The 12,918-nt window shown below is 46.6% G+C and overlaps 10 non-coding genes across 10 annotated transcripts; all 10 read right to left on the bottom strand.

Annotated features, from left to right (window-relative positions):
- Positions 1 to 7,113: 7,113 nt before the first annotated feature.
- Positions 7,114 to 7,276, bottom strand: LOC134987016 (U1 spliceosomal RNA). Its single transcript, XR_010192773.1, has one exon. It is a non-coding gene; the product is annotated as a U1 spliceosomal RNA (small nuclear RNA).
- Positions 7,277 to 7,428: 152 nt separating this feature from the next.
- LOC134986908 (U1 spliceosomal RNA) lies at positions 7,429 to 7,592 on the bottom strand. The gene has a single exon (XR_010192677.1). It is a non-coding gene; the product is annotated as a U1 spliceosomal RNA (small nuclear RNA).
- A 671-nt stretch (positions 7,593 to 8,263) lies between these two features.
- LOC134986994 (U1 spliceosomal RNA) lies at positions 8,264 to 8,426 on the bottom strand. Its single transcript, XR_010192752.1, has one exon. It is a non-coding gene; the product is annotated as a U1 spliceosomal RNA (small nuclear RNA).
- A 152-nt stretch (positions 8,427 to 8,578) lies between these two features.
- Positions 8,579 to 8,742, bottom strand: LOC134986907 (U1 spliceosomal RNA). Its single transcript, XR_010192676.1, has one exon. It is a non-coding gene; the product is annotated as a U1 spliceosomal RNA (small nuclear RNA).
- A 671-nt stretch (positions 8,743 to 9,413) lies between these two features.
- Positions 9,414 to 9,576, bottom strand: LOC134987015 (U1 spliceosomal RNA). Its single transcript, XR_010192772.1, has one exon. It is a non-coding gene; the product is annotated as a U1 spliceosomal RNA (small nuclear RNA).
- A 152-nt stretch (positions 9,577 to 9,728) lies between these two features.
- Positions 9,729 to 9,893, bottom strand: LOC134986920 (U1 spliceosomal RNA). The gene has a single exon (XR_010192688.1). It is a non-coding gene; the product is annotated as a U1 spliceosomal RNA (small nuclear RNA).
- A 671-nt stretch (positions 9,894 to 10,564) lies between these two features.
- LOC134986993 (U1 spliceosomal RNA) lies at positions 10,565 to 10,727 on the bottom strand. Its single transcript, XR_010192751.1, has one exon. It is a non-coding gene; the product is annotated as a U1 spliceosomal RNA (small nuclear RNA).
- A 152-nt stretch (positions 10,728 to 10,879) lies between these two features.
- LOC134986921 (U1 spliceosomal RNA) lies at positions 10,880 to 11,043 on the bottom strand. Its single transcript, XR_010192689.1, has one exon. It is a non-coding gene; the product is annotated as a U1 spliceosomal RNA (small nuclear RNA).
- Positions 11,044 to 11,717: 674 nt separating this feature from the next.
- Positions 11,718 to 11,880, bottom strand: LOC134986934 (U1 spliceosomal RNA). The gene has a single exon (XR_010192702.1). It is a non-coding gene; the product is annotated as a U1 spliceosomal RNA (small nuclear RNA).
- Positions 11,881 to 12,032: 152 nt separating this feature from the next.
- Positions 12,033 to 12,196, bottom strand: LOC134986898 (U1 spliceosomal RNA). Its single transcript, XR_010192667.1, has one exon. It is a non-coding gene; the product is annotated as a U1 spliceosomal RNA (small nuclear RNA).
- Positions 12,197 to 12,918: the final 722 nt, after the last annotated feature.

Here is a 12,918-nt window from a genome sequence, read left to right as displayed (position 1 = left end):
CCAAGCTCTGAAGGATTGTGTTATATTGGAAAAGTACTGCCTGAAGTAATGACTGTATCACATGCCAAAATGAAAGATATACACCGTGGTGCCCAAGCTCCTTATACTCATACTCATTACGAGCACGTAGTTAAACGGCACCTGATAGAAAGAACAGAGCATCCGGCCTCTGACATGATCCATGAATCCACCGGGATTCAGGTTCTACTCGCGTTAGACATCACTCGCACCGCCAGAGGAGTGTTGAATTATAAATACATATCTGCGCTTGCAAATTTGTTAGACAATATCACAGAAATGTATGATGACACTTTTAGGTATACTGGAAGAGAGCTTCAAGCTTATAAAACAGAACTGGTTCAGCATAGAATGGTTCTTAATTATCTCACAGCAGTAACAGGTGGATATTGTGTCACACTGGCAACGCAGTACGGCGTGAAATGCTGCACATATATAACGAATAGTACCGAGGATCCGGTCGAGGTCATAGACCAAAAGATGGACGATATTCTCCAATTAAAGTGGGAATTTCGCAGGAGACACAATCTCACCCTTGCTGCTGTGGGTAATGAGCTGACTGGTTGGGTGTCATGGTTGAACCCGTGAAATTGGTTCTCTGGTTTAGGAGAATGGGCTCAAGGAGTCATAATGGATGTAGGGAAGTTTCTTCTATGTATCTTAGGTGTTGTCATAACGATTGGCTTGACATTTAGATGCGGTCAGGCTTTAATGAAGTGCAAACTTAGTACCAGGGTAATGAGTCTAAGGAGTGAGGAAATTGTAATTCCAATGGATTTGATTTATGACCCAACTGTAGAAACAATGATGTGATGAAAATGCGATTATACGGTCCGTTTCTTTCACCTGTTTTTCCGGTTTTTCCAAGGTAAAAAGACCCACTTTTTGACGAGGAATTTGATGACCCTGTATACAGACAACTGATGGATTAAAGAAGAAGTTTTGACAACCTTATACACAGATATTTGATGAACTATGCCATAGACCCCCAGTTTCCCTAGAAATTTTAAAATTACGCTAGCCCAACACTTTTGTAAGTCTATGGACATTGACAAAGCTTTTTGCCCACACCTTTTGACCAAAGCCCAAAGAAGACTGCATTCAACAGACACCGAACAAGACTTCAACCGACAAATGTTCATTAACCTGACATAGAATACCACTGCATTTACCATAATTGTGTCTTATCTTCATCTCTACAACCTTCAGGTAATTACACACATAGGGGTAAATTTACTAAGGTCCCGATTTTGACCAAGATGCCGTTTTTTTATCAAAGTGTCATCTCGGTAATTTACTAAGCAATAATCACGGCAGTGATGAGGGCATTCGTAATTTTTTGGAAGTCCAACAAAAAAAATACAAATGAATACACCATCGGTCAAAACGCGGCTGTTTAAGTATGAATCTCGGTAATTTACTAAGTAGTGCAAAGCAAAAAAAAACAAACACTGCCGTGAAAAATTACAACTCGTAAAAAAGTGCTAAAAAAAAACAGACCTGCTTTTTTAATCCGTGAGTGTATAGGCATGCACGGATCCATGAGATCCGTGCATGTATATCAGTGGGAAGGGGTTGGAAAGTGGTTATTTTCTTAAAAAAAATTGCGTGGGGTCCCCCCTCCTAAGCATAACCAGCCTCGGGCTCTTTGAGCCGATCCTGGTTGCAGAAATATGGGGAAAAAATTGACAGGGGTTCCCCCATATTTAAGCAACCAGCATCGGGCTCTGCGCCTGGTCCTGGTTCCAAAAATACGGGGGACAAAAAGAGTAGGGGTCCCCCGTATTTTTAAAACCAGCACCGGGCTCCACTAGCTGGACAGATAATGCCACAGCCGGGGGTCACTTTGATATAGTGCCCTGCGGCCGTGGCATCAAAAATCCAACTAGTCACCCCTGGCCGGGGTACCCTGGGGGAGTGGGGACCCCTTCAATCAAGGGGTGTCCCCCCCAGCCACCCAAGGGCCAGGGGTGAAGCCCGAGGCTGTCCCCCCCATCCAATGGGCTGCGGATGGGGGGGCTGATAGCCTTTTGTGATAATGAAAATATATTGTTTTTAGTAGCAGTACTACAAGGCCCAGCAAGCCTCCCCCGCATGCTGGTACTTGGAGAACCACAAGTACCAGCATGCGGCGGAAAAACGGGCCCGCTGGTACCTGTAGTACTACTACTAAAAAAATACCCAAAAAAAGACAAGACACACACACCGTGAAAGTTAAGATTTATTACATACATGCACACAAACATACATACATACTTACCTTATGTTCACACGAGGGTCTGTCCTCTTCTCCAGTAGAATCCAAGGGGTACCTGTTGAATAAATTCTACTCACCAGATCCCGGGTCCCAGGGTCCTCGGGGCAACCATTTGTAATCCAGGTACTTGCATAAAATAACAAAACGGAAAGCCGAGCCACGAACTGAAAGGGGCCCCATGTTTTCACATGGGACTCCTTTCCCCGAATGCCAGAAACCCACTCTGACTTCTGTCTAAGTGGGTTTCTTCAGCCAATCAGGGAGCGCCACGTTGTAGCACCCTCCTGATCGGCTGTGTGCTCCTGTACTGAGTGACAGGCGGCACACGGCAGTGTTACAATGTAGCGCCTATGCGCTCCATTGTAACCAATGGTGGGAACTTTCTGCTCAGCGGTGACGTCACTTTAGGTCAACCGCAGGGCAGAAAGTTCCCACCATTGGTTACAATGTAGCGCATAGGCGCTACATTGTAACACTGCCGTGTGCCCCCTGTCACTCAGTACAGGAGCACACAGCCGATCAGGAGGGTGCTACAACGTGGCGCTCCCTGATTGGCTGAAGAAACCCACTTAGACAGAAGTCAGAGTGGGTTTCAGGCATTCGGGGAAAGGAGTCCCATGTGAAAACATGGGGCCCCTTTCAGTTCGTGGCTCGGCTTTCCGTTTTGTTATTTTATGCAAGTACCTGGATTACAAATGGTTGCCCCGAGGACCCTGGGACCCGGGATCTGGTGAGTAGAATTTATTCAACAGGTACCCCTTGGATTCTACTGGAGAAGAGGACAGACCCTCGTGTGAACATAAGGTAAGTATGTATGTATGTTTGTGTGCATGTATGTAATAAATCTTTACTTTCACGGTGTGTGTGTCTTGTCTTTTTTTGGGTATTTTTTTTAGTAGTAGTACTACAGGTACCAGCGGGCCCGTTTTTCCGCCGCATGCTGGTACTTGTGGTTCTCCAAGTACCAGCATGCGGGGGAGGCTTGCTGGGCCTTGTAGTACTGCTACTAAAAACAATATCTTTTCATTATCACAAAAGGCTATCAGCCCCCCCATCCGCAGCCCATTGGATGGGGGGGGACAGCCTCGGGCTTCACCCCTGGCCCTTGGGTGGCTGGGGGGGGACCCCTTGATTGAAGGGGTCCCCACTCCCCCAGGGTACCCCGGCCAGGGGTGACTAGTTGGATTTTTGATGCCACGGCCGCAGGGCACTATATAAAAGTGACCCCCGGCTGTGGCATTATCTGTCCAGCTAGTGGAGCCCGGTGCTGGTTTTAAAAATACGGGGGACCCCTACTCTTTTTGTCCCCCGTATTTTTGGAACCAGGACCAGGCGCAGAGCCCGATGCTGGTTGCTTAAATATGGGGGAACCCCTGTCAATTTTTTCCCCATATTTCTGCAACCAGGATCGGCTCAAAGAGCCCGAGGCTGGTTATGCTTAGGAGAGGGGACCCCATGCAATTTTTTTTTGGGATTTTACAGTGTTTAATTTAAAAAAAAAAAAAAAAAATGAACCCCAGCACGGATCACACAGATCCGGCCGAGATTCATTGTAAAAAAGTCGGCAGTGTTTTGCTAATCACTGCCGTAAAAATTAAAAAAAAAACACGAATGACATCGACATCGGAACAAAAGAAAAACCCGAATACGACAGCTTAGTAAATCCGTCGTAACAAATTTAAAAAGTTGCTGTTTTACACTTTCGATGTCATTCGTGATTGAACTTTGACCTGAAACGGGAAAACACGAATCTTAGTAAATTTACCCCATAGTCGATAGGGAATACCCGCACAGATATTAGCATTCACATATTCCCCCATTCATGTATCATCAACTAAAATGTGCTCCCCCATTTTGTTACAACCACAGCCGAAAAGAGCTCGGTAAAGTTTGACAGCCCATCCACAGACCCGTGCCACGGGATAAGAAGGAATTCAAATGTATACTTCGCAATACCTCGAAGCTTGATTTAAAACACGTACGGCACGATGATACATGACCCCCCAAACATGGATTCATACACACATGCTTCTGCTATCTCAATAGGTCATACCCTTTTCCTACCTTCTCCTCTCCTCCCTTACCCAATCATAGAAATGTATTTACACTTGATATATATTTTTCTCGTTTTGAAATGTTTTAGGAAGTGGCAGTTATTGTTGACTGCCAAAGGGTGGACTGTCAAAGTCAGAAAAATATCACTATGCACACTGCCATATCTGCACCTCATGCGAGCTCCCGCTGCGCGTGCAAGAGCTCTCCCGTGCGTGCGCATACTCGCAGTCGCGTGCACCCGCAGGCGCACGATATGCGGATTTACGGTAGAGTTTGTATGCGTCTAGCGGGCGACTCAATCGATATATATTTTAACCATATAATGTATTTTGTAGATTATGGTCCCTTTGATAGAATCTGAAAGTTTAGTTAATATAGCATGTTCATGGACAGAGAGATCCCTCTTTGTTTGATACGAAGGGTCAGACATGAGTCATACAGTGGTGTTTAGTATCCATCGGAAGAGTATTTAATTAGCAATATTCCGGTGTTGGTTTGAAGCAGATTAATCGCTCGTGCGAATAGTTATGGACATAAGAAGTTTATGTAATTTTACTATTATTTGCACTTACTTATCCATGTGGCGGGAAACCTAGTTTCCCACCCACCTGAGCAGTTGGAAATAGTCACAGCCCACCTGTATGAATCAACCTATAACCTTTTGTTATAATGCGAAGACGAATTCCTGTGTCCAATGAACAATGAGATTGTAGGGACCATTGAATTGTATTGTGTGTGTGGGGCATAAATAGACAAGCCGATCATATCCAGCTCTCACTCTTCAACGGTTCTCATTGCTGATAATCGGGAGCTGGATATCCAGTGGCGCATGCGATCGTTCCCCTTGTGCGTAAGTTTTTCTCCGCAATCATATTGTCTTTATTGGTATTGTGGGCCATATCTCTCTCTCTCTCTCTCCTCTCCTCTTTCTCTCATTTTTTTCCTTAAACGTACTTGTATTGTATTGTATTTCCTGTGTAGTTATCTGGTTAGTTAGTCTATGTTACATTGGTAGTGTATGACTTGTATTGTATTATTCTTTTGCAAGTATAACATTCATATAAGGCGTTAGACCCTAAGCCCGGCATTTGTGTATTTCTTATGGTGTTAAGTATTCTCAGGTCTGTCGGAGATGCTCGAACAGCTTTAAGTTAATAAGGTTACATTGTGTTGCATCTACACCCCACTATTACACTAAGGTTTTTCCTGTATAATACATTGTTCATGGTTTACATGTAAAGGTTTAACATTGTGAGCGTCTGCGCCGCTGGTGATCTTCTCGTGGTCCCGAGCGTACGCTACGCTAAGCGATTGCTACGCAACGTGCGTACCCTTACGGTACTCCAGACGTCAATAGCGTACAGTGTTCTTAGGCCTCTTAAAGGGTTTTAAGTAAGATAAATATTTAGCTTTATCAAAACCTTTTAGGGTAACATAAATCCAGGCCACTACTAAAGCATTTCTTGTGGCGCAGGGGAAACATCAAATGCACTCTATGCAGCTAGTCCCATGTTCGAATCCAACCCGCTCAGCTTAACATCCATATTATTTATTTACTTTTAATGGGATCATTCTATCAATTCATTTTTACCTTTAATTTTTGTTAATATTATTTCTATATTTCATTATTTTAACCCCTGGAATAATTACATTGCTGTTTAAACAACAAAAAGAATTGAAGAAAAAATAAATATTAAACAGACAGTTTAAGGATTCGAAGATTTAAATATTTAAAGATTTTAAAATTTAAAACAGGGAGGGGGGGGAGGGAGGGGGGCCTTTTGGGAGAAGGAGGGGAAAAAAAATAAAAATAGAAAAAAAAATATATATATAGAACCAAGAGAAAGTGTAAAAAGAGGATGGAGGAAGAAATCTGATGTTCATCATTACTAGTGGATTTTACTAAAGAACTTTAAAGGAACACACACAACAGGATTATACAGTTTCATCCTAAGAGGAAAGCTGTTTCCAAAATAGCTACTTCTAATAATTTTGTTTATTTATTAAACATACAATAAATGGATATTCAATAAATAATATATTAGGTAAATCAATAGATAAAATCTTCAGAGACTGCCAATGTTGTTCAGTTCGATGCTCTCATTCAGACCATCAGGTGTAAGGGTACCCAAAGAAAAAATCCAAAATGCCTCCCTTGTCAAGTAAAGGAGATTCAACTGAGGCAGCACAAGGGAACTCTCATCTGGGGACAACAACTGCAGGGAGAACACATATTTTCAGATGAACATGGGAGGGCAGAAGGCTGCCTAATACTGAAGCACCCCCAAACAACAAACCAAATGCAACAACTAGTACAAGCATTCCTGGGGGAAGGCCTGCAGCAGATGGATTTGCATATGGTGATGTCATCCAAGCAGTGGGTCAAAGTTGGCTTCAACCCTCGTCTGCATATGAAAAGAGAAAAGGGGCGTGCAGGGCATGGCGGCCTTTTGCGGCGCTTGGATGACCCCTAATTCACATTAAACACCTCCACCCTCCTTCGGTGTGGGGCTCATGTTGGCTATGCCCCAGCCCCTGAAGCATTCAAGCTGATTACTTGCAGCAGCTAGGCACTGTAATAGCTCCAGAGCTGCTCTGTAAGGCAACTAAAAGGGTGTGGGCCCTGCAGCACTACCTGTAGTTCGCATTGTGCGTTGGAAGGCACAAAGTAAGCAGACGGGAGAAGTCAAGATAGTGCGCAAGGGCATAGAAGGGAGTGGCTAAAGAAAAGAGAAGTGTAAACAGACAGCAAACTAGGCTGGAGAGAGACATGAGACAAAGAGATCTGAATTATACGAGAGCCGACCAGGGGAAACACAAATTATGCAGTCAAGTTTCCCACATTTGGGGATATCGCAGGAGCAGCACACCCAGAGTGCAATTGGTGAGCCTTGCCCTGGGAGAAGCACCTTCATGATCATAGTATCTCACCTAGCAGGTAAGTAGGAGTTGGGCTAGAGCTGGGGAGGGTCGCTGCTCGGGCACCCCCCTGTCAAGTGAAGGAGATCCAACTGAGGCAGCACAAGGGAACTCTCGAAAGAAGAACAAGGCTAGAGGAAGATCTGAGACAAAGAAATCTGACTTTTACCAGAGCTGACCAGAGGAAAGCACAAACACAGTCCCCCACTACCACAAATAATGCCGTCAAGTTTCCCACATTTGGGGAAATCACAGGGGTCAGCATACCCAGAATGCAATGAATGAACCTCAACCTGGGAGAACAATCTTCATGACCATGGTATCTCCTATGCAAAATAAGTATGATTTGGGATAGAGCTGGGGAGGGCCGCTGCTCAGGCACATCTCTGTCAAGTAAAGAAGATTCAACTGAGGCAGCACAAGGGAACTCTCATCTGGGGACAACAACTGCAGGGAGAACACATATTTTCAGATGAACATGGGAGGGCAGAAGGCTGCCTAATACTGAAGCACCCCCAAACAACAAACCAAATGCAACAACTAGTGCAAGCATTCCTGGGGTAAGGCCTGCAGCAGATGGATTTGCATATGGTGATGTCATCCAAGCAGTGGGTCAAAGTTGGCTTCAACCCTCGTCTGCATATGAAAAGAGAAAAGGGGCGTGCAGGGCATGGCGGCCTTTTGCGGCGCTTGGATGACCCCTAATTCACATTAAACACCTCCACCCTCCTTCGGTGTGGGGCTCATGTTGGCTATGCCCCAGCCCCTGAAGCATTCAAGCTGATTTCTTGCAGCTGCTGGGCACTGTAACAGCTCCAGAGCTGCTCTGTAAAGCATGTAAAAGGGCGTGGGCCCTGCAGCACTACCTGTAATTTGCATTGTGCGTTGGAAGGCACAAAGTAAGCAGACAGGAGAGGTCAGAATAGTGCTCAAGGGCATAGAAGGGAGCGGCTCAAGAAAAGAGAAGTGGAAACAGACAGCAAACTAGGCTGGAGAGAGACCTGAGACAAAGAGATCTGAATTATACGAGAGCCGACCAGGGGAAACACAAATTATGCAGTCAAGTTTCCCACATTTGGGGAAATCACAGGGGCAGCACACCCAGAGTGCAATGGGTGAGCCTTGCTCTGGGAGAAGCACCTACATGATCATAGTATCTCACCTGGCAGGTAAGTAGGAGTTGGGCTAGAGCTGGGGAGGGTCGCTGCTCGGGCACCCCCCTGTCAAGTGAAGGAGATCCAACTGAGGCAGCACAAGGGAACTCTCGAAAGAAGAACAAGGCTAGAGGAAGATCTGAGACAAAGAAATCTGACTTTTACCAGAGCTGACCAGAGGAAAGCACAAACACAGTCCCCCACTACCACAAATAATGCCGTCAAGTTTCCCACATTTGGGGAAATCACAGGGGTCAGCATACCCAGAATGCAATGAATGAACCTCAACCTGGGAGAACAATCTTCATGACCATGGTATCTCCTATGCAAAATAAGTATGATTTGGGATAGAGCTGGGGAGGGCCGCTGCTCAGGCACATCTCTGTCAAGTAAAGAATATTCAACTGAGGCAGCACAAGGGAACTCTCATCTGGGGACAACAACTGCAGGGAGAACACATATTTTCAGATGAACATGGGAGGGCAGAAGGCTGCCTAATACTGAAGCACCCCCAAACAACAAACCAAATGCAACAACTAGTGCAAGCATTCCTGGGGGAAGGCCTGCAGCAGATGGATTTGCATATGGTGATGTCATCCAAGCAGTGGGTCAAAGTTGGCTTCAACCCTCGTCTGCATATGAAAAGAAAAAAGGGATGTGCAGGGCATGGCGGCCTTTTGCGGCGCTTGGATGACCCCTAATTCACATTAAACACCTCCACCCTCCTTCGGTGTGGGGCTCATGTTGGCTATGCCCCAGCCCCTGAAGCATTCAAGCTGATTACTTGCAGCAGCTAGGCACTGTAATAGCTCCAGAGCTGCTCTGTAAGGCAACTAAAAGGGTGTGGGCCCTGCAGCACTACCTGTAGTTCGCATTGTGCGTTGGTAGGCACAAAGTAAGCAGACGGGAGAAGTCAAGATAGTGCGCAAGGGCATAGAAGGGAGTGGCTCAAGAAAAGAGAAGTGTAAACAGACAGCAAACTAGGCTGGAGAGAGACATGAGACAAAGAGATCTGAATTATACGAGAGCCGACCAGGGGAAACACAAATTATGCAGTCAAGTTTCCCACATTTGGGGATATCGCAGGAGCAGCACACCCAGAGTGCAATTGGTGAGCCTTGCCCTGGGAGAAGCACCTTCATGATCATAGTATCTCACCTAGCAGGTAAGTAGGAGTTGGGCTAGAGCCGGGGAGGGTCGCTGCTCGGGCACCCCCCTGTCAAGTGAAGGAGATCCAACTGAGGCAGCACAAGGGAACTCTCGAAAGAAGAACAAGGCTAGAGGAAGATCTGAGACAAAGAAATCTGACTTTTACCAGAGCTGACCAGAGGAAAGCACAAACACAGTCCCCCACTACCACAAATAATGCCGTCAAGTTTCCCACATTTGGGGAAATCACAGGGGTCAGCATACCCAGAATGCAATGAATGAACCTCAACCTGGGAGAACAATCTTTTATGACCATGGTATCTCCTATGCAAAATAAGTATGATTTGGGATAGAGCTGGGGAGGGCCGCTGCTCAGGCACATCTCTGTCAAGTAAAGAATATTCAACTGAGGCAGCACAAGGGAACTCTCATCTGGGGACAACAACTGCAGGGAGAACACATATTTTCAGATGAACATGGGAGGGCAGAAGGCTGCCTAATACTGAAGCACCCCCAAACAACAAACCAAATGCAACAACTAGTGCAAGCATTCCTGGGGGAAGGCCTGCAGCAGATGGATTTGCATATGGTGATGTCATCCAAGCAGTGGGTCAAAGTTGGCTTCAACCCTCGTCTGCATATGAAAAGAGAAAAGGGGCGTGCAGGGCATGGCGGCCTTTTCCGGCGCTTGAATGACCCCTAATTCACATTAAACACCTCCACCCTCCTTCGGTGTGGGGCTCATGTTGGCTATGCCCCAGCCCCTGAAGCATTCAAGCTGATTTCTTGCAGCAGCTGGGCACTGTAACAGCTCCAGAGCTGCTCTGTAAAGCATGTAAAAGGGCGTGGGCCCTGCAGCACTACCTGTAATTTGCATTGTGCGTTGGAAGGCACAAAGTAAGCAGACAGGAGAGGTCAGAATAGTGCGCAAGGGCATAGAAGGGAGCGGCTCAAGAAAAGAGAAGTGGAAACAGACAGCAAACTAGGCTGGAGAGAGACCTGAGACAAAGAGATCTGAATTATACGAGAGCCGACCAGGGGAAACACAAATTATGCAGTCAAGTTTCCCACATTTGGGGAAATCACAGGGGCAGCACACCCAGAGTGCAATGGGTGAGCCTTGCTCTGGGAGAAGCACCTACATGATCATAGTATCTCACCTGGCAGGTAAGTAGGAGTTGGGCTAGAGCTGGGGAGGGTCGCTGCTCGGGCACCCCCCTGTCAAGTGAAGGAGATCCAACTGAGGCAGCACAAGGGAACTCTCGAAAGAAGAACAAGGCTAGAGGAAGATCTGAGACAAAGAAATCTGACTTTTACCAGAGCTGACCAGAGGAAAGCACAAACACAGTCCCCCACTACCACAAATAATGAAGTTGAGTTTCCCACATTTGGGGAAATCACAGGGGTCAGCATACCGAGAATGCAATGAATGAACCTCACCCTGGGATAACAGTCTTCATTACCATGATATCTCCTATGCAAAATAAGTATGCTTTGGGATAGGGCTGGGGAGGGCCGCTGCTCAGGCACATCTCTGTCAAGTAAAGGAGATTCAACTGAGGCAGCACAAGGGAACTCTCATCTGGGGACAACAACTGCAGGAAGAACACATATTTTCAGATGAACATGGGAGGACAGAAGGCTGCCTAATACTGAAGCACCCCCAAACAACAAACCAAATGCAACAACTAGTACAAGCATTCCTGGGGGAAGGTCTGCAGAAGACGGATTTGCATACAGTGATGTCATCCAAGCAGTGGGCCAAAGTTGGCTGGAACCCTCATCTGCATATGAAAAGAGAAAAGGGGTATGCAGGGAATGGCGGCCATTTGCGGCGCTTGGATGACCCTTAGTTCGCATTAAACACCCCCACCCTCCTTCGGTGTGGGGCTCATGTTGGCAATGCCCCAGCCCCTGAAGCATTCAAGCTGATTTCTTGCAGCAGCTTGGCACTGTAACAGCTCCAGAGCTGCTCTGTAATGCAAGTAAAAGTTTGTGGGCCCTGCAGCACTACCTGTAGTTTGCATTGTGCATTGGAAGGCACAAAGTAAGCAGACAGGAGGAGAAGTCAGGATAGTGCACAAGGGTATAGAAGGGAGGGGCTCAAAAAAAAAGAAGTGGAAACAGACTGCAAACTAGGCTGGAGAGAGACCTGAGACAAAGAGATCTGAATTATATGAAAGCCGACCAGTGGAAACACAAATTATGCAGTCAAGTTTCCCACATTTGGGGAAATCACAGGGGCAGCACACCCAGAGTGCAATGGGTGAGCCTTGCCCTGGGAGAAGCACCTTCATGATCATAGTATCTCACCTGGCAGGTAAGTAGGAGTTGGGCTAGAGCTGGGGAGGGTCGCTGCTTGGGCACCCCCCTGTCAAGTAAAGGAGATCCAACTGAGGCAGCACAAGGGAACTCTCGAAAGAAGAACAAGGCTAGAGGAAGATCTGAGACAAAGAAATCTGACTTTTACCAGAGCTGACCAGAGGAAAGCACAAACACAGTCCCCCACTACCACAAATAATGCCGTCAAGTTTCCCACATTTGGGGAAATCACAGGGGTCAGCATACCCAGAATGCAATGAATGAACCTCACCCTGGGAGAGCAATCTTCATGACCATGGTATCTCCTATGCAAAATAAGTATGATTTGGGATAGGGCTGGGGAGGGCCGCTGCTCAGGCACATCTCTGTCAAGTAAAGAAGATTTAACTGAGGCAGCACAAGGGAACTCTCATCTGGGGACAACAACTGCAGGGAGAACACATATTTTCAGATGAACATGGGAGGGCAGAAGGCTGCCTAATACTGAAGCACCCCCAAACAACAAACCAAATGCAACAACTAGTGCAAGCATTCCTGGGGGAAGGCCTGCAGCAGATGGATTTGCATATGGTGATGTCATCCAAGCAGTGGGTCAAAGTTGGCTTCAACCCTCGTCTGCATATGAAAAGAGAAAAGGGGCGTGCAGGGCTTGGCGGCCTTTTGCGGCGCTTGGATGACCCCTAGTTCGCATTAAACACCTCCACCCTCCTTCGGTGTGGGGCTCATGTTGGCTATGCCCCAGCCCCTGAAGCATTCAAGCTGATTTCTTGCAGAAGCTGGGCACTGTAACAGCTCCAGAGCTGCTCTGTATGGCAAGTAAAAGGGTGTGGGCCCTGCAGCACTACCTGTAGTTCGCATTGTGCGTTGGAAGGCACAAAGTAAGCAGATGGGAGAAGTCAGGATAGTGCGCAAGGGCATATAAGGGAGCGGCTCAAGAAAAGAGAAGTGGAAACAGACAGCAAACTAGGCTGGAGAGCTCTTCTGTCTATATTTTGCAAACCTGCTCTTGTCCTCTCCAGCTGCTCCATGTAGATTTGACGTCTG

Source organism: Pseudophryne corroboree (assembly GCF_028390025.1).
Source record: "Pseudophryne corroboree isolate aPseCor3 chromosome 7 unlocalized genomic scaffold, aPseCor3.hap2 SUPER_7_unloc_6, whole genome shotgun sequence".
Classification (NCBI taxonomy): Eukaryota; Metazoa; Chordata; class Amphibia; order Anura; family Myobatrachidae; genus Pseudophryne; species Pseudophryne corroboree.
Note: the sequence above shows the minus strand (reverse complement) of the source record. Positions and strands in the feature narration are given on the sequence as shown.